This window comes from Chrysochloris asiatica, unplaced genomic scaffold (genome assembly GCF_000296735.1).
Source record: "Chrysochloris asiatica unplaced genomic scaffold, ChrAsi1.0 scaffold00013, whole genome shotgun sequence".
NCBI lineage: Eukaryota > Metazoa > Chordata > Mammalia > Afrosoricida > Chrysochloridae > Chrysochloris > Chrysochloris asiatica.
In genome coordinates this window covers 22,981,115-23,002,160 of record NW_006408531.1, presented here as the reverse complement: position 1 = coordinate 23,002,160, position 21,046 = coordinate 22,981,115, and positions in this window count along the sequence as shown.

Genomic DNA, 21,046 nt, shown 5'->3' with positions numbered 1-21,046 from the left:
TCTCCTGTTGCATCTCGAGTACCTTCCAACCTGATGGGATCACCTTCTGGCACTATATTGGACAATATCCTGGTGCTCTTCATCATATTTCAATACTTAACAATCTGGTTCTACAGTGTTCCACTATTATTCATAAGGTTTTCACTGACTAAATATTCAAAAGTAGTTTGTCTCTCCTTCTTCCTAGTCTGTCTTCATCTGGCAGCCCAACTGAAACCTGTCCACTGTGGGTGACCCTGCTGGTATTTAAAATACCCATGGCATAGCTTCCAGAATCACAACAACACACAAGCCACCGCAGTAAGAACAAACTGACAGAGAAGTGGTGGACACATACATATACATACAGTATTGTTTTTTATTAAGTGTCAACGATTCAGTTCTGACTCATAGAGACCCACTATAGGGTTTTGTAGGAGTGACTGGTGGGTTTGAACCATCAACCTTGTGATTAGGAGTCCAGTTCTTATCCTATAGTGCCACACCAGGACTCCAATGGCTGTTCAAACCCACTAGTCACTCCTCAGAAACCCTATACAGAGTTACTATGTGTTGGAATCTACTCGATGGGCACGTAACAACAGCAACAGCTAATTCTATATTAGGGCTTCAAAAAGTTCGAGGGAAAATGGAATTAAAAGGTAACCATTTTTCCACAAAACTTTTCATTGTGAATTGAGTGAAGGTTGACAGAGCAGCTCACCAGTTTTACATTCAACAAATCACATACTTTGTTTCATTTCAAAGATTGCAAACACTTTCATATAACAGCAGTTATCCTACTTCCTCCCCCTGGTTCTTATTCCCATTCCACCCACCTTCGCAACACTTTTGAACTTTGTCCTTAAGTATATACTGCCCTTGATTGAGCATACCTTATTAGTGTTGTTGTTCCCGTTCTATACTTACACACCACTTGGTTAAAAACTGGGCCACAAGAATCAATCCATTCCAGACCTGAAGGGTGGTTGAGGGCCATACTCTCAGATTCCTCCAATCTCTTTCTGATCCAACACCTGGTCTTTTACATACACATATATATAATTTTGAAGGAGCTCTGGTAGCGTAGTGGTTACGAATCGGGCTGAGAACCTTAAGGTCAGTGGTTCGAAACTACCAGCTGCTCCACAGGAGAAAGATGAGGCTTTCTGCTCCCGTAAAGATTTACACCCTCGGAAACCCTGTACAGGGTCGCTATGGGTCGGAACCGACTCGACGGCACTTAACAACAACAACAACATATATAATTTTGAGTTTTGTTCTATGTGTTCTCTCACTTTACCTGGGTCTTCTAATGTTATCATTTTCAGAGGAGTTGCTAGTAGTAGCAGGACACCATCTAGATCTGGTCTTGGAATCATAGAAACTGATGTTCACATGTTCCATTAGCTCATTGCAAGCATCTTCAGTTTCATCACTGTTCTTTCCTCTGCACATGGAGACATCAATAGTTGCCCTTTACATGACTGCTCATGAGCTTTTAAAATCCCAATTGTTATGTCCACAAACTTTTTGAAGTCCCCTTGTATGCTGATATTATCATACGTATGTGTCAAAACTCCATTATCTTTTATTTCCATTTTCCCTGGAAAAGTTCCATTAAAGTTTTATTCCATTTTCCCAAAAACGTTTTGAAGCTCATTTATATATTAAAAAAAAAAAGTTTGTTTTCCAGCTTGCCTTACAGCTCAGCTGTGATCTTGTGATCAATAGTTTATAGTCAATGAGAAGTCAATAGAGTTCGCTGGGTATGACTTTACGGAAAGTTCCTTAGATTGGGCAGATCGATTCAGCTGGGCTACACATCATGCTTTTCTTCTTCTGCCTAAAATACTGTATTGTGCTGCAGGTGGAGCAGAATGTTTGCCACCCTGAGATAACAATTTTGAAAATCAAAGCTGTATGTAAAGTGTGACTAAAAGCAGAAAGAGTACTGACATGCAATACAAAGTTAAATCGTTTTCCAGTGGAGGAACAAATGGATGAACAAATGAGTTTCATATCTTAGCCTACAAAGTTCAGGAATTCTGTGACTTGATTACACAAACTGCTTCAGTCACATTATTAACATCAGCTATTTCTGCTCCTATTTCACAAATCTATGACATGCTATAACTCTTTTTCTATTATGAATACATCCGCCAGTGGTTTTAGGAAGATCTCATCTGCTTTTGAATTAGAATATAAGTATATTTGAAAGACCCTCCTGTCTTCCAGCTTTTAGTGTTGCCTGAAAGTTTTATCCCCTTCATTCCAAAGCCCTGTTAGCTATAGTGGTCCTGCCCCATCTGTTAGATTTCCCGACGTGGCCACAGTTGCTGGGATTAAACATTTGCTGCTTGCTCTCTCAAGGGCATTGTGGTGTTTTATGCCAAGTTCATGTACATACAGCTTCTGTTTAGCTCCGTTGAAGTAGCAGGTTAATATTTGCTCATGAGTGGGTGATGGCAGCAGAAGCAAGTCACCATGTTTTTCTTCATCTTCATCAGCCTGTTTCCCCACTCCCCAAACTCATCAACTGTTTTTCCAATTTTCCTTTTCTGCATTCTGCACCCCTCCTAAAAGTTAGAACTGCATAAATTTTATGACTTACCTTGTATGGAAATAAATTGTGTAATTACCAAAGAGCAGCTTAGTCAGCAACATTGGTTTATTTGTTCTATCTGACTTTCCTTCAACCACCAGGAGATCTGGAATGACTGGAGCTAGCTTGATGTTCCTGTGAAACTTGTCACTCCTCACAAAGTTTTACCACAAAATTAAAATGCCTGGCACATAAACTCATTCTTTCTTCTTATAAATATTTGTAATATGTGCACACTGCTTGGGCAAAATGCCTGGTCCATTTAAAAAATTACCTGATCTGAATGATAGGAGAAGTATGAGGATTTCAGTTTACTTTCCTATTGGCTGCAATAGTGCAAATGAATTACTCGATATGGCTCTTCTAGCCATAGTCTTTGTAAATTTCACCAATGAATGGATAGGATTAAGTAAGTGTAAGGTGCTTGGGATCCACACAGCGGACTGAATAAACCACTGCGATGGAGCTCTGGTAACATAGTAGTTACGAATTGGGCTGCTACTCTCACGATCAGCAGTTCAAAGCTACCAGCTGTTCTGCAGGAGGAAAATGAGGCTTTCTGGTCCCGTAAAAGATTTACAGCCTCGGAAACCCTATACAGGGCTGCTCTGAGTCAGAATTGAATCCACAGCACATAACCACCAATCACCATTGAATTCCAAATCATAGGATTTTCTTGGCTGTAAATCTTCATGGGAGTACATAGCCTCACCTTCCTCCCAAGGAGCAGCTGGTAGGTTTGAATGATCAACACTTTTAGCCATTTAATGCTTAACCCGTAGCACCAACAATGTTCCTAGGGGATTGAATAGCTTGCTAATAATGTGCATGGCACTTTGAGACTATGCAAATAAGGTGTGTGGAAGCTTAACACAGAGATTAGTCAGTTTTGCCTTCTCACTAGGCTTAAAATGAGTCATCCAAGAGTCAGGAAGGAATCTGTATTTGTGTTCATTCAAAAGAGAGGTGACCCAGAAGAGTAAAGAAAGATTTGAACATGTTATTAATATAACATGTTAGTAAAAAAATTTTTTAAAATTTAATTTAAAATTGAATGCAACAGTACATTGTCAGAGAACTGCCAGAAATTCAAGATAGATGCAGAAGAGGATGTGGAACTAGGGATATCATTTGCTGACATCAGGTGGATCTTGGCGGAAAGCGGAGAATACCAGAAAGATGCTTACTTGTGATGTATTAACTATGCAAAGACTTTCTACTGGGATTGATCATGACAAGCTATGGATAACATTGTGAAGAATGGGTATTCCAGAGCATTTAATTGTACTCATGAGGAACCTGTAAACATATTAAAAGGCATTTGTTAGAGAAGAACAAGGGAATATTGAAAGGTTTAAAATCAGGAAAGGTGTGTGCCAGTATTGTATTCTTTTACCATAGTTGCTTAATCTGTATGGTGAGCAAATAATCCAAGAAGCTGGATTATATGAAGAAGAATATGACATCAGGATTGGAGGATGACTCATTAACAATCTGCTATATGCAGATGATATAACCTTGCTTGCTGAAAGTGAAGAGGACTTAAAATACCGATAAAGATCAAAGACCACAACTTTTGGTATAAATTGTACCTCATTGTAAAGAAAACAAAAATTCTTACCACCGAACTCGTAAATAACATTATATTAAATGAAGAAAGATTGAAGTTGTAAAAGACTTCGTTTTGCTTGGATCTACAATCAACATTAATGCGAGCAGCAGCCAAGAAATCAAACAAGTTGCACTAGGCAAATCTGTTACACAAGACCTTTTGAAAGTGTTCAGGAACAAATCTATCAATTTAAGAAATAAGGTGTGCCTGACCCAAGCCATGGTATTTCCAATATCCTCATGTACATGTGAAAATTGGACAATGAATAAGGAAGACTATAGAAGAGTCTATTTGAATTGTAGTGTTGGAGAATATGGACGGCCAGAAGAACAAACAAATCGTTGGAAGAAGTACAGCTGAAGTTCTTCTTAGAAGGCAGGATGGTGAGACTTTGTCTCTTATATTTCAGACATGTTATCAGGAGGGCCCAGTCTCAAGAGAAAGACATCATGCTTGGTAAAGTGGAAGGTCATAGAAAAAGAAGAAAACCCCCAATGAGATGGATTGGCACAGTGGCAGCAGCAATGGACTCAAGTGTTACAACAATTATGAGGATGGCATAAGACCGGGCAGTGTTTCAGACTGTTGTGCACAGGGCCAATATGAGTTGAAACTGACTCGATGGAATCTAACAACAAGAGACAGGAAGCAGAGATTACTACCATTAAGAAAGAAAATCCAGGATTAGAACATATCCTTTAGACTAGAGAGCCGTGTGATGAACATTCTCAATCCTGGAGACAGAGACTATGACACTAGAGATGGAGAAACTAGGAGAAGCAGTGGCAGAGAAGTTGTGGAAGCAGAACCGAGAGGTTGGCAAAGACAGAGCAGTGGTTTCCCAGCCCATGGTGTAAGAAAGCTGAGTGCCTTTGTGCAGGAGACTTGCTGGTGAAGTGGGGGGTTTGTGTACACTTATGGTCAGAGATAAGGAGCTTTGTACCATTTGTTAAGTGTTAAGAGACGACACTTGTTAAGTATTGTCAAGTTCAGACTCATATCAACCCAGTACAGGGTTTCCAAGGAGTGGTTTGTGAGTTTCAAACATTGGCCTTATGGTTAACAATCCAGTGCTTGTCCTACAGTGCCTTACCAGGATAAAGTTCATTAGGTGGGAAGGAAGGATGGGGCATTGCTTAGAGTCACTAAATTTGTGTTAAGGGTGATTAAAAACATTTGGAAAATGGAAAAAGATAGTGATGATTGTTATACAACACAGTAAATGTGATTAAAACCACCAATTTGTACATTTATTTTTAAATGGCTGAAATGACACATACTTTGTTAGCAGCGTCACAGATGCAAGCACAGATTTTTTTTTTGCAATGTTAAGTTTTTCTTTTCAATCTTGATGACATATTTGCATTTTTACCCTGATTTGTGACTTACATTATAATTTACATATCTGACTACATATGCTTTTGGCAATTTTCTTTAACATTTAAACAGTTAATATTATTTTTCTTAATCTGAAACCTTAAGGAAGTGGAACAAATTTCCATATTACTACTTCCTCAGTGCATTTATGGATTAGCCTGTTCTGAAAAAAAAATATATCTGTCTGTTTTTTCTACACCATAACAATGGTTTAACAATTCATATGAAGACAGTTTTCTATCTCTTGTTGCCAATGAGTTCAGAGCACTACATAATTTGTTTCATGCTGTTATTATACATTATTCAGAAAGCAATGATCAGAGTGAGGTGGTTCCATTAGTCCAAGAAATGGCATTTATGTATAATCCATGTATTGCTATTTTTAAATGGAGAATTGTGAACTTCAAAACAGATGATCATCAAGTCTAGTCTCTTTCAATTGAAGCTTTAATTTTTGGCATGTCAAATTTTAAATGGTTCATATTCTCATCAGTTACATAAGATTATAAAATTAAATACTATAATAATATTACAAAATATTCCAATGGGAAACTAAGACCTTCTTAGGAACAGGGGCAGTTTACCCAATAAGCATATTCTTCTCCACATCAAACAAAATCCAAACTGGATTGCTCACTGCAGATTAGTAAGCAAGCATAAAAAACTTTCTGGGCACTTCTTTCTTATCAGGCATTGCAAATTTGAAAAGAGGTTTTGATACTGTAGAAGGTGCTGGGGGTTTAGGAAGGAGACATATGACAGCCAGACCTAGAAGCAGAATATCTGATGTGGTGAAAAAAAGTATAAAATTGTTCACTACACATTGATGAATAAGGAGTTCTGGTAGAGTAGTGGTTACGAATTGGGCTGCGAGCCACAAGGTCAGTAGTTCGAAACTACAAGCGGTTCCGCGGGAGAAAGATGAGGCGGTCTGCTCCCGTAAAGATTTACAGCCTCGGAAACACTGTGTAGGGTCGCTATGAGTCTGAACAGACTCCACGGCACATCACAACAACAACAACAACACATTGATGAATATCACAAGCCTGTGCTTACCTTGGTTATTGGGTAATTCCAACACTGATCCTGTGACTCCCATTAATCAAGTCTTGTAGAGGCTTCAACTAGTATTTTGACATACCGTTTATTAACTCATGAATGACATACAACAATTAAGTTCTTTCATTTAATGACGTATCTTTAGGTAATTCATTTTCCAAAATAGTTGTGCTCTAATATCCCTCTGAAAATGACCTACTCTTCTGTTACCCAACTTTTTCTTTCTCTTCTTTAAAAAACAAATAAAGACCCAAGCTTGTCTAATTTTATAAAACTATTTAGTCTTTTCTGAGCTAGTATGTTCCTTACCTTTATGCTTCTCAAGTTCTTCTGTGATTATGTTGATCTTTATACTAATGGCTCCTTATTCATTAAGGTCAATCTTAATGAAAAGATTGAAGTTGTAAGACTACATTTTGCTTGGACCTACTGTCAACACTTGTTGAAGCAACAGTCGAGAAATCAAATGAAGTATTGCATTAGGTAAATCTGCTGCATAAGACCAATTTAAAGTGTTCAGGGTCAAAAATGTCATTTAGAAGACTAAGGTGTGCCTGACCTAAGCTATGGTATTTTCAATAGCTTCATATGCATGTGAAAGTTGGACAATGAATATGAAAGACCATAGAAAAAATTTTGTATTTGAATTATGGTGTTAGAGAAGAATAGTAGAAGAACTATGAACTGCTATAAGAACAACAAATCTGTGTTAAAAGAAGTACAGCCAGAATGCTCCTTAGAAGATAGTATGGTGAAACTTCATTTCTCGTGCTTGACATATTATCAGAAGGAACCAGTCCCTAGATAAGGACATCATGACTGGTAAAGTGGTGGTGGTGGTTATGTGCTGTGGAGTTGAAATTGACTCAAAGCAACCCTGTACAGGGTTTCCAAGGCTGTAAATCTTTACTGGAGCAGAAAGCCTCATCTTTCTCCTGCGGAACAGCTGGTAGTTTCGAACTGATGGCCTTGAGGTTTGCAGCCCGATTCGTAACCACTACGCTACCAAGCTCCTCTGGTAAAGTGGAGGGTCAGCAAAAAAGAGGAAGCTCTGCAATGAGATGGATTAGCACAGCGGCAGCAGCAATGGGCTGAAGCATAATGAATGCAGTGTTGTGCGTTAGGTCGCTATCAGTCAGAACCGATTAAATGGCACCTAACAGCAACAATTCATTAAGGTATTTGAGGCTAGAGAACACCATGTCAATAAAGTGTTCTGCACAGAATGGCCAGCCAATGTCATTGCCTTTCTAGCAGGAAACATAATTTGTAATCATTAAGTTCTACAGAAACATAAAACAGTGTTTTACAGTTAATTAAAATAATCAGTATATTTGAAAAACAGGTGTATTACAAAGTAAAACCTAATAATAGGAAGCATGAATTGAAATTGGAATTGATTATGTTTGCTTTGTTGAGCCTTTTTTGTATATTCTCCCAGTAAGGACTACCTTAACAACTTGTGTGACATGACAATGAAACAGCTATTAACCTTACTGTTAAGGTTGTTAAGTGCACTGGAGTCCGTTCCAACTCATAGCGACTCTGTAAAGGATTTCTGAGGCTGTAAATCTTTGATAGAGCTGAAAGCCTATCTCCCAGAGTGATGGTCGGCTCAAACTGTTGACCTTATGGTTAGCAGTACAGTGCTTATCCTACCGAGCCACCGTGCTCCTAATTAGCCTTAGAATTCAACAACAAAAATGGATTTAATTTTCTAGACCAATTCCAAGAACAAAATGCATACTAATACCATTATGACTGAAATACATGATAATCTTCCAGTGAGGATTAGGCACCTGTTTGTCTACAATGTTTATGTAAGTTCGGAGGGTAATATAGAGAGAATAGAGAAATAATTGAATATATTAATAAAACACTTTTTAAAATGTTTGATTGTGAGTTGGGTGAAGGTTTACAAAGGAAACGAATATTTCATTTAACAATTCATACACATGCTTTTTTATGCCATTGATTATAATCCCATGTAACATCACTCATTTGTGTTTTTTTCATGAAAACATGTTTTACTATCTATAATCTTATTGTGTATTTTTTAAAACTTTTTATTGTGAATTAGTTGAAGGTTTGCAGAGCAAATCATCAGTTTTACATTCAACAAATCATATACTTTGCTTCATTACAATGGTTGTGATCCTCTCCGTGTTCTAAGTTAACAATATTTATCTCTATTCAATTTAACTCCTGGATTCCTCCCTGTGTTTCCCATTGCCTTCATCTTTCTTCTCCCAGCCTCCCTCTTTTATATTGCTTACCACATAGCCTTGTTACTATGCGTGCCTACTTCATAGCCAGTGAATATTTTTCTCTCCCTGCACTCTTTCCCCCGTTCTGTAACCATCGTAGAATGATTTATTTTAGTTAGAAATTTTTTCTTAACTTTTTACAACAGTGGTCTCATAGAATACTTGTTCTTTTGTGATTGACTAATTTCATTCAGCATAATATTCTCCAGGGTCATGTGTGTTGTGAAGTGTTTTACAGATGCATCCTTATTCTCCAACATTGCATAATATTCCATTGTGTGTATGTACCAAAATTTATTTAACCATTTTTATGTTGATGGACATTTAGGCTTGTAATTTGGTTCTTTCAGTGACAGATGGAAACCTAGATTTCTTGCTAATATATTGTTGTGAAGTGCTATCAATTTGGTTCTAATTCATAGAGACCCTGTATAGGGTTTCCAAGGAACAGCTGATGGGTTTGAACTGTTGGCCATGTGGTTGACAGTTTGGAGCTTATCTTACAGCACTACAACATTAGACTTAGAAAAAATAGAAATAAAGGTAAATGTTGAAAAAAACAATAATTTAACAAACAAACCCACAAGCTTCTCCTTGAAAAACCTATGCTATGATTCAGAGCCAACTCAACAGCACTTAACAAGAACAGCATTTAAATGTTAAGGCTATTTTGCATACTAAACTAGTGAAGTAACACATTTTTCTTAGACAGTGTTAATTGATTTAGCCTACCTGAGAAAGCTTAATGACATGGATAGAGCAAAAATTTTCAGACCTTCATTTGCTGATGGGTACAGCACAAAATAAAAAGAAACAGTTGCAAACATCTATTAAAAATCTGAATGTGGAATGTACAAATTATGAGTCTAGGAAAATTGAAAGTTATCAAAAATGAAATGCAATGCATAAAGATCAATATCTTATGCACTAGTGAGTGAGAATGGAGTCCTGGTGTGGTGCTATGGATAATGCGTAAGACTGCAGGTCAGTTGGAACTGCTTGGTCAGCGGTTCAAACACACATGATTCAGTTATGAATAATGGTTAGCAGGATTAATTGTGATTGTCAAAATTGCAATTGTAGAAGATGTATAACTAAAAGGAGGGAGTAGTTAATCTCTCATTTCAGGAATAGATGATCCCAGGACCATCAAGAAGGAAAAGTATGAGTAGAACATGAGATCATACTTATAAAAATGGTGATAGTAGAGACAATGGCAGAGGCAGTGGCATGGAGAGACAGAGGAGCTGTGAACTCTAGGCCATGGTCTGAGTAAGGCTATGTGCCGGCTGGCAGGAGGCTGGCTTACAGAAAGTGCCCTTTGTATATTTAAATTAATATGTGTTTTTTGTTTTGTTTGATATGTGTGCATTAAATATTTTTGCTTTGTTCATTTATGAAATATAAGATGTAAATGGAGCTAGTGTGTTTTCAGTTGTACACATTACAATTATAGCATATTAAGTGCACATCTGACTTTACAATTTTCTTTATTTAGAGATTATGCATATAATTTATAAGTGTCAAGTTAACAATGGGTGGACTATGATAGGGTTTTTTGTCAACTTGACTGGGCCGTAATTCCCAGTAGTTTGGCAGTTGAGATATGGTTATTTTCTAATATAGGCATAGTTACCTCTATAATGATTGACTATGAGTACCCAATCAATTGAAAGGATATTTCCTTGGGGCTGTAGCCTGATCCCAATATAATGGACACACAGGAAAACTCTTTCTCTTTTCCACTGGGGACACAGGACTCTACAATTGTGTTATTTCCTTGATATAAATATGTCTTTATATATATGCATAAATAAGTTTCACCAGTTTTGCTTATCTAAAAAACCCATCCTGAGACACATGGTCAGTCTAAAGCTGAAAATAATTTAAACAAGTCCATGAGAGCCAAAACATGAACTTGAATATATCTCAACTGAATTTAAAGACCTTCTCAAGAACATATTTTGTACATTAGACACCAATGACTGAAGAACAGAAGAGTTGTGGGATGACATCAAGAACATCATAAAGGAGGAAAACAAAGGGCCATTAAAAACACAGAAAAGACAAAAATGGATGTCAGAAGAGGCTCTCAAATTTGCTCTTGAATGTAAATAAGCTAGAGCTAGTGGAAGAAATGATGAAGGAAAAGAGCTGAACAGAAAATGTCAAAGGACAGCTCAAGAAAATAAAGTCAAATATCTCAATGAAATGTGCAAAGACCTGGAGTTAGAAAACCAAAAGAAAAGAACATGATGAACATTTCTCAAGCTGAAAGAACTAAAGAAAAAAAAAAAATCAAGACTTGAATTGCAACATTGAAGGATTCTATGGGCAAAATGGAGTACTGGTGTGGCACTGTGGGTTAATGTGCTAGACTGAAAGGTCATTTTGACCTGCAAGGTCCGTGGTTCAAGCTCATCAGTCACTCCTTGAAAACCTTGTACAGGGTCACTATGGGGCAGAACCAACTTGACAGCACTTAACAATAGCAACAACATTGGGCAAAATATTGAGTGATGCAGAAAACATCAAAATAAGATGAAAGAAATAAACAGAATCACTGTACCAAAAACAATTGGTCTATATTTAGTCATTTCAAAAGATGGCATATAATCAAGAACATGAAAAAGCTTAACGGTATTGAAGGGGGAATTTCAAACTGCAGTTGGCAGAGCCATGTCCCCAAGGGGCAGAGCAGCGGAGGACCCTAAGCATGAAGGGCTCATTGTTAAGCAAGGTCACAATGGGTCTCCCCTTGGAAGGCAAGGCCCCGGGAGGGATCTCATGTGGGGACTCTGCAGTTTCTGTCTCTTTGTTTTAATCAGCTTATTTTTAATTTTCTTGATTTTATAATAAAAGTTTTCAGTAGAATCTTAGTAAGAATTATATTAGAGATTTGAAACTTGTTTCTAGGCACCATTACATGCGTAGTCCTAAAGAATGCTTATCACATTAACAATAAGTTTCACCACTGGGAAACACCAGCTAAAGTTTTTGCCAATTCAAGTTTAAGATTACATTCAACATTCTGTGTTGTTTCGGTCAGGGACATGAAGACCTTTAGAAAATTAGCAAAAATGCAATTGAGGGCTAAGGGAATAGTAATAGATCATAAGCAGAAATTTAACTAGATGTTTTGTGTAGAGAAGTTGTTATAAGGAAGTTGTTCTGTTTCTTCTTAACTACAAAACTTTTTTATGCTTCTTGTTTTTCTTGTTTAATCAATCATGAGAAACAACTGTGTTGTCAGTTACCATAGCAAATAATGTTTAGGTACATGTTGTGATTAATGAGTCTACAGAAAATAATAGGTGAAGGTAGACATAGGAGTTAAGATTTAGAATTATGTTTTAAGGTTAGCTTGACATTCTAGATATCAGAAAGATTAAGGTGTTTTAACAAGATCGTTTGTGTAATGCTTCAAAGAAATTGATTGTTATGAGATCATAATGTATTGTAATGGTATATAAGGAGCTGAAAAAAATTAAGTAAAATATACAGATCACAATAATCATCATTAAAATCATTAAAATTATCAGCAGCAGCCGACTCCATGCATTCCTTTGTGAGTCCCCTTAATAAGTGTGTCGGGGCTGGCCCCTGGCATGCAGTGAAGGCACTGGTGAAAAACAAGGCTTCCGGAATTGAAACTGAACTGTTTCAACAAATGGAAACAGCACTGTTTGCTTATCTATGTTAAGAAATTTGGAAGACTATGCTACATGGTCAACACATTTAAGGAATCCATATTTGTTTCCATTCCAAAGAAAAGCGACCTAACAGAATGTGTAAATCATCAAACAATATCATTTATATCACATACTAGTAAAATTTTGCTGAAGATCACTCAAAAATAGTTGCAGCAGTACATAAAAAAGGAATAGCCAGAAATTCAAGCAGGATTCAGAAGAGGGCTTGGAACGAGGTACATTGTTATTGTTGTTGTTCAATGCCATGGAGTCACTTCTGACTCATAGTGACCCTGTATAGGGTTTCCAAGGAACAGCTGGTGGGTTTGAACCACCGACCTTATGGTCCACAGTCCAGTGCTGTCCTACAGCACCACACCAGAAATCCAAAATAGTAGTTAGCAGGACCAAATAAATTTCTCTGGAGAATAAGAGAGACACAGACAATGTTTGAAGTCAGGGTGAAAGAGATCAACTGAGGGCGTTGTCACTCTTGGTTTGTCACATTTAATTTGTTGATTCTTTTCTGTCCTAATTTGAAAGTCTTCTAGAGATCAGATTCTCCCCACAGCACCTTGCTTTGCTCATATTAAGTGCTAACTAAACGCCAAATATGAGTATTCCAGAACGCTTAATTGTGCTCATGAGGAATCTGTACATGGACCAAGCAAGAGGCAGTTGTTTGAATAGAACATGGGAACACTGAATGGTTTAAAATTAAGAAAGGTGTGTGACAAGGTTGTATTCTTTCACCATACTTATTCAACCTGTATGCTGAGCAAATACTCCAAGAAGCTGGATTCTATGAAGAAAAATGTGGCATCAGGATTGGAGGAAGACTCATTAATAACCTGCGATATGCAGATGATACAACCTTGCTTGCTGAAAGTGAAGAGGACTTAAATATTTACTGATGAAGATCAAAGAGCACAGCCTTCAGTATGGATTACATCTCAATGTCAAGAAAACAAAAATCCTCACCACTGGACCAATAAACAACATTCTTATCAATGGAGAAAAGATTGAAGTTGTCAAGGACTTCATTCTTCTTAGATCAACTATCAACACTCATTGAAGAAATCAAATGATGTATTGCATTAGGCAAATCTGCTGCACAAGACCTTTTTCAAGTGTTGAAGAGCAAAGATGTCAGCCTGAGGACTAATGTGCACTTGGTCCAAGCCATGGTATTTTCAATAACCTCATATGCATGCGAAAACTGGACAGTGAATAATGAAGACCATAGAATTGATGCTTTTGAGCTATGGTCTTGGAGGAGAATATTGAAAGTGCCATGATCTGCCAAAAGAACCAACAGATCTGTGTTGGAGGAAGTGCAGCCAGAGTGCTCCTTGGAAGCCAGAATGGCCAAACTTCGTCTCTCATACTTCGGACATATTGTCAGGAGGGACCAATCTCTGGAGAAGGATATCATGTTTGGTAAGGTGGAGGGTCAGAGAAATAGAGGAAGACCCTCAATGAGATAGATTGGCTAAGTGGCAGCATCAATGGGCTCAAGTGTGGCAACAATAGTGAGGTTGGCCCAGGATCAGGCAGTGTTTCATTCTATTGTGTATAGGGTTGCAATGAGTCAGTACAATTCAATGGCACCTAACAACAACAACGAATATCTTTTGATGGAAGGATTTCTCATAATATAAATTTAACTGTGATCTTTTTAAGGACCCACAGTTGAAAGGGGCATGAGAATCTCAGGGTCAGAATGGTGAAAGGGTAGAAGCATAGAAGAGTTTGGTGAAAAAATCTGTTCAGAAGTTAAACTACATTAAGTGCATTTTGTCCGCTAATTCAGAAATGCACTAGAACCAGCTTGAAAAAGAAGAGGGTGAGTAAGGGTTGGGAGCAGTGGTGGTTCAGCAGTAGAGTTCTTGTCTTCCATTCAGGAGACCCTGACTCAATTCCTGGCCATTGTGCTTCATGCCCAGCTACTGCCCATCTATTAGTGGAACATGCATGTAGCTATACTGTTGAGCAGGTTTCAAGGAAACTTCCAAATTTTAATGGGCAAGGAAGAAAGATCTGACAATCTACTTCTGAAAATCAGCCAATGAACACTTCATTGATCACAATGGTCTGATCTACAAGCCAATGTGGGATGGTGCAGGACTTGGGAACGTCTATTGTGTATAGGGCCTGTATGAATCAGGAGATGACTCTCAAGCAGCTAACAGCAACAATAACCAACACTTGTAAGGATGCAGGCTGAGTCAGGGAGTTTGAGCCATAAGCCTTTACCTCCAATGTGATGACTCTCTCATTGCAACAACCTGTCTGACCAGCATCGTGCAGGAGGAGAGCCCACCACAGTAGGCAGGACATTGCACGAAGGTCAATAGGCTTGAAAAATAAAGCATTTGAATGCACTCAGACAGTCGTGACCAAAGCTTCACCACAGATGTCAAGATCAGGCATTTTAGATATTTCAATTAAACACCAAGTAATTGAACAAAAACCTAATAACAAATTCCTGAAATGTATCTGGTCTAAAAACACTCAGCAAAACTCAAGGCAATTTTAAAGAGCTAAAATACACTGGACAGGGTTTCTGGTCCTTTGTTGGCTCCTGCTGCATTCTGCTAATGTATATCCTGTGAGTTTGTTTAATTCTCTCTGGCTTAAAGCATATAATATTTTATTCCAAGTGTCAGAAAATATGTAGAAGTAACTGCCTACTCCTCAGCATTTTGGATCACATAACTGAACTGCACTATTTTTAAAGTTCATAAGTAATTACTGTGGCAGCTATGGATGTATAAGAATGTCAAGGACTCTTCCAAATTGATTAACTCATTTGTCATTTGTTCGATATCTGTGTAGCTTCTCAAAATCCATTGTGACTTTCCTCCCAGGAGACTCTCCTTTTATCCTCTTAAATATGTGGGCATTTTCTTTGTTACAATGTTGTTGTTGTTGTTAAGTGCCATCAAGTTGATCCCGACCCATAGCGACCCTGTATAGGATTTCTGAGGAGCAGCTGGTGAGGTTGAACTGCTGACCTTGCAGTTCAAACAGCTTTGCAGTCTAGCGCATTAACCCACAGCACCACACCAGGACTCCTTACAATAGCCTTTGTTAAGCCTCATTGTAATGAAGAGATGCTCCTGACTTGTTGGCTCAAAAAATCCTTTATTCACAATAGTGGCCATTGAAATAAAATTCAGGGCATACTTACTGGAAAGTGGTCTGAATATAACTGAAAAAGGAATTAATCAACTCAAATTATGCTTTTGCTACCAGATTTCAAAAGATTCACATGACTTACCTGGTATTTCTGATTTTTGAGTCATTTATAAGATATACAAATAAAGGTGTCTGAAAAGCATCTAAAAAGAGAAGATCCTAACACAAGTGTTCATGATTCTGGAAAGCTGTCTAGGTTCCAAGATGCGTACATCAGTAACACCAGACATTTTTGCATTCTTTTCTCTGCCCCCAGCACTTTCTTTTGATTTGTGTATATAATAAACTTATGGCACTAGGTCTGGGTCACAGTATTTCCATCAAACTGCTGTGTCCTACCTGGTCCCAACTTTACCATTTTCATTTGTGCCTTGTGTCTTCCTTTTTTTCCTAACCTTTCATAGCCCCTACTCGAGTTTAATCTCCATGTGCTGGTTGCCGAGTATAGCCATTTTGGGAATTGACACATCGATTTGTCTACGGACTTCCTTATTCATTGTCCAACTTTCAAATACATGTGAGGTTACTGAAAATACCATGGCTTGGTTCAGGTACACCTTAGACCTCAAACTGACTTCTTTGCTCTTCAATAATTTAAAAAGGTCTTGTGCAGCAGATTTACCTAGTGCAATACTTCATTTGATTTCTTGACTACTGCTTCCATGAGTGTTGATGGTTGATCTAAGTAAAATGAAGTCTTTGACAACTTCAATCTTTTCTCTATTGATAAGAAAGTTGTTTGTTGGTCCAGTGGTGAGGATTTTTATTTTCTTTATATTAAGATGCAACCCACACCAAAGGAATCTAGCTTCTCGGATTATTTGTTCAGCATACCAATTGAATAAGTGTGGTGAAAGAATACAACACTGACACACACTTTACTGACTTTAAACCATTCAGTGTTCCTTTGTTTTGTTTGAACAACTGCCTTTTGTTCTATGCACAGGTTCCTCATGAGCACAATTAAGTGTTCCAGAATACTCATACTTCACAATATTGGCCATAGCTTGTCATGATCCACACAATTGAAAGCTTTCATGTAGTCAATAAAGCACTGGTAGATATCTTTCCAGTATTCTCTGTTTTCATCCAAGATTCATCTGATGTCAGCAACGATATTCCTCATTCCAGGTACTCTTCTGAAACCTGCTTGAACCTCTAGAATTTCTCTGTCAATATGTATTTACAGCCATTTTTGTATTACTTTTGTTGTTGTTGTTAGGTGCCATCAAGTCGATACTGACCCATAGTGACCTTATGCACAGCAGAACGAAACACTGCCCGATCCTGAGCCAACCTCACTATTGTTGCCACACTTGAGTCCATCGATGCTGTCACTTGGCCAATCCATCTCATTGGGGGCTTCCTCTTTTCTAATCAAACATGATATCCTTCTCAAGTGACTTATCCCTCCTGACAATATTTCTGAAGTATGAGAGATGAAGTTTGGCCATCCTGGTTTCCAAGGAGAACTCTAGCTGCACTTCTTCCAAAATGAATCTATTGGTTATTTTCGCAGCCCATAGCACTTTCAATATTCTCCTCCAACACCATAACTTAAAAGCAGCAATTCTACGGTCTTCCTTATTCATTGTCCAGTTTTCACATGCATATGAGGTTATTGAAAATACCATGGCTTGGATCAGGCACATCTTAGTCCTCAAGCTGGCATCTTTGCTCTTCAACACTTTAAAAAGGTCTTGTGCAGCACATTTGCCTAATGCAATACGTCCTTTGATTTCTTTACTGATGCTTCTGTGAGTGTTGATAGTTGATCCAAGAAGAATGAAGTCCTTGACAACTTCAATCTTTTCTCTGTTGATAAGAATGTTGTTTATTGGTCCAGTGGTGAGGATTTTTATTTTCTTAACATTGAGATGTAATCCATATCGAAGGCTGTGCTCTTTGATCTTTATCAGTAAATGTTTTAAGTCCTCTTCACTTTCAGCAAGCAAGGTTGTATCGTTTGCATATCGCAGGTTGTTAATGAGTCTTCCTCCAATCCTGATGCCATGTTTTTCTCCATAGAACCCAGATTCTCGGAATATTTGTTCAGCATACAGGTTGAATAACTATGGTGAAAGAATACAACCTTGTCACACACGTTTTTAAATTTTAAACCATTCAGTGTTCCCATGTTCTGTTCAAACAACTGCTTCTTGGTCCAGGTACAGATTCCTCATAAGCACAATTAAGTGTTCTGGAATATGCATACTTCGCAATGTTGTCCGTATCTTGTCATGATCCACACAATCTAAGGCCTTTGAATAGTCAATAAAGCACAGGTAAACATCTTTCTGATATTCTCTGCTTTCCGCCAAGATCCATCAGACATCAGGAATGATATCCCTCGTTCCACAGCCTCTTCAGAATCTGGCTTGAACCTCTGGAAGTTCTCTGTCAATGTATGATTGTAACCATTTCTGTATTACCTTTAGCAAAACTTTACTCGCATGGGATAGCGAGTAAAGAGATTGTCTGATGATTTCCGCATTCCGTTAGGTTACCTCTCTCTGGAATGGGCACAAAAATAGATCTCTTCCAATCAGTCAGCCAGATAGTTGTCTTCTAAGTTTCTTGGCAGAGATGAGTGAGTGTCTTCTGTGCCACCTCTCTTTCTTGAAAGATATCCATTTTTATTCCATCAATTCCTAGTGCCTTGTTCTTTGTCAATTCCTTCAATGCACCTTGGACTTCCTCCCTGAGTATCACTGGCTCTTGACCATATGCTACCTCTTGAAATGGTTGAATATTAACCATTTCCTTTTGGTACAGTGACTGTGGATTCCTTCCATCTTCTCTTGATGCTTTCTGCATCAGTCAACAATTTGCCAGGAGAATCTTTCAATAACGAAAGTCCAGGCTTGAATTTTTTCTTCAGTACCCTCAGCTTGAGAAATGTTGAGCGTGTTCTTCCCTTTTGGTTTCCTGATTCCAGATCTTGGCACATTTTGTTGTAATATTTGGCTTTATCTTCTCGAGCTGATCTTTGAAATTATCTGTTCAGCTCTTGGACCTCCTCATTTCTTCCATTTGCTTTAACACCTCTATGCTGGAGAGCAAGTTTCAGTGTCTCTTCTGACATCCATTTTGATCTTTTCCTTCTTTCTTGTCTTCTTAATGACTTTTTGCTTTCTTCATGTATGATGTTCTTGATTTCATCTGACAACTCTTCTGGTCTTTGGTCTTTAGTGTTTAATGTATCAAATCTGTTCTTCAGATGATCTCTAAATTCAGGTGGGATATATTCAAGGTCATATTTTGGCTCTTGTGGACTTGTTTTCATTTTCTTCAACTTCAGTTTGAATTTGCATATGACTAATTGTTGGTCTGTTCCACAGTCTGCCCCTGGCCTTGTTTTCACTGATGATATGGAACTTTTCTATCATCTCTTTCCGCAGATGTAGTCAATTTGATTTCCATGTATTCCATCTGGTGAGGTCCATGTGTATAGTCGTCTTTTATGCTGTCTAAAGAAGGTATTTGAAATGAACAAATCACTGGTTTTGCAGAATTCTATCGTGCATTCTCCAGCACCATTTCTATCACCAAGGCCATATTTTCCAACTACTGATCCTTCCTCTTGGCTCCCAACCTTTGCATTTCAATCACCAGTAATGATCAATACATCTTGATTGCATGTTTGATCAATTTCAAATTGAGGAAGTTGGTAGAATTTCTATTTCATCCTCACTGGCTTTAGTGGTTGGTACATAAATTTGAATAATAGTGGTATTACCTGGACTTCCCTGTAGCGCATGGAAATTATCCTATCACAGACAGCATTGTACCTCATGATGGATCTGGATATTTTCTTTTCGACAATAAATGCAACACCATTCCTATTCAATTTGTCATTCCCAGCATAGTAAACCTTGTGGTTGTCAGATTCAAAATGATCAATACCAGTCCATTTCAGCTCACGAATGCCTAAGATACCAATGTTTATGTGTTCCATTTCATTTTTGACAACTTCCAATTTTCCCAGACTCATTCTTCGTACATTCCATGTTCCAATTTTCAATGGATGTTTACAGCTGTTTCTCTTCATTTTGAGTTGTGCCCCATCAACAAATGAAGGTCCCGCGGGCTTTTCCCCATGGACTTTACTCCATTCGCATCATCACGGTCAACTCTACTTTGAGGAAGCAGCTCTTTCCCAGTAGTAATAATAATAAAAAAAAACTTTACTTGCACAAGATATCAATGATATTATCTAGTAATTTCCACATTCTGTTGAGTCACCAATCTTTGTAATGCCCACACATACAGATTTCTTCCAGTCAGTTGGCTAGGTAGTTGTTTTCCAAATTTCTTGCCATAGAGTGCCTTCAGTGCTACCTCATTTTGTTGAAAGATTTCAATTTGTATTCCATCCATTCCCTGTGTTGTTAATGCCTTCAGTACACCAGGGACTTCTTCCTTCAGGATCTTTGGCTTTTTTTTTTTAAAGCTTTTATTGTGCAATAAGTTGTAATTTACATAGGAGAACATTGGTTTTGCACTAATTGTTTCTTTGCAATGATTACAATCCCCTTGATGCATCATCATTCAACAGTATTTGATTCTATTCCCTCTGCTTTTTGGTTTTTGACGTACACAAAAACACCCAGGAATATATAATCATTTGAACAACCAAAGGGCACATTTTGCAAGCCTGCCTTCTGGCCACCAGCACACAGCCATTCTCTTTCCATAAGTCTAGAGTCCTCAGTTGCTATATCTTTCCATGTCATCATCTTTGCTTCTACCTCTGGTGCCACTGCTTCTCTGGATAGGGTCCCACATTCTACTTATGCTTTTCTCCCTTGATGGTTCTAGGGTCCTCTGTTCCTGGAATGTAAGATTAACTACACCACCTTTATGTTAAAAACCTTTATAATTGTTAAAAACAAAAACAACCTTTAAAGTTGTGACAATCACAATTAGTCAGATCATTGGCTCTTGATCATATGCTACCTCTTAAAATGGTTGACCATCGACCATTTCTTTTTGGTAGTGACTCTGCGAATTCCTTCCATCTTCTTTTGACACTTTCTGCATCATTCAATAATTTGCCTACAGAATCCTTCAAAACTGCAAGTCAAGGCTTGATTTTTTTCTTCAGTTTCCTCATCGTAAGAAATGCTAAGCATGTTCTTCCCTTTTGATTTTCTAACTCCAGGTATTTGCACATTTTGTTATATTTGACTTAGTCTTCTAGAGCTAATCTTTGAAATTTCTGTTCAACTCTTGTACCACTTCATTTCTTCCA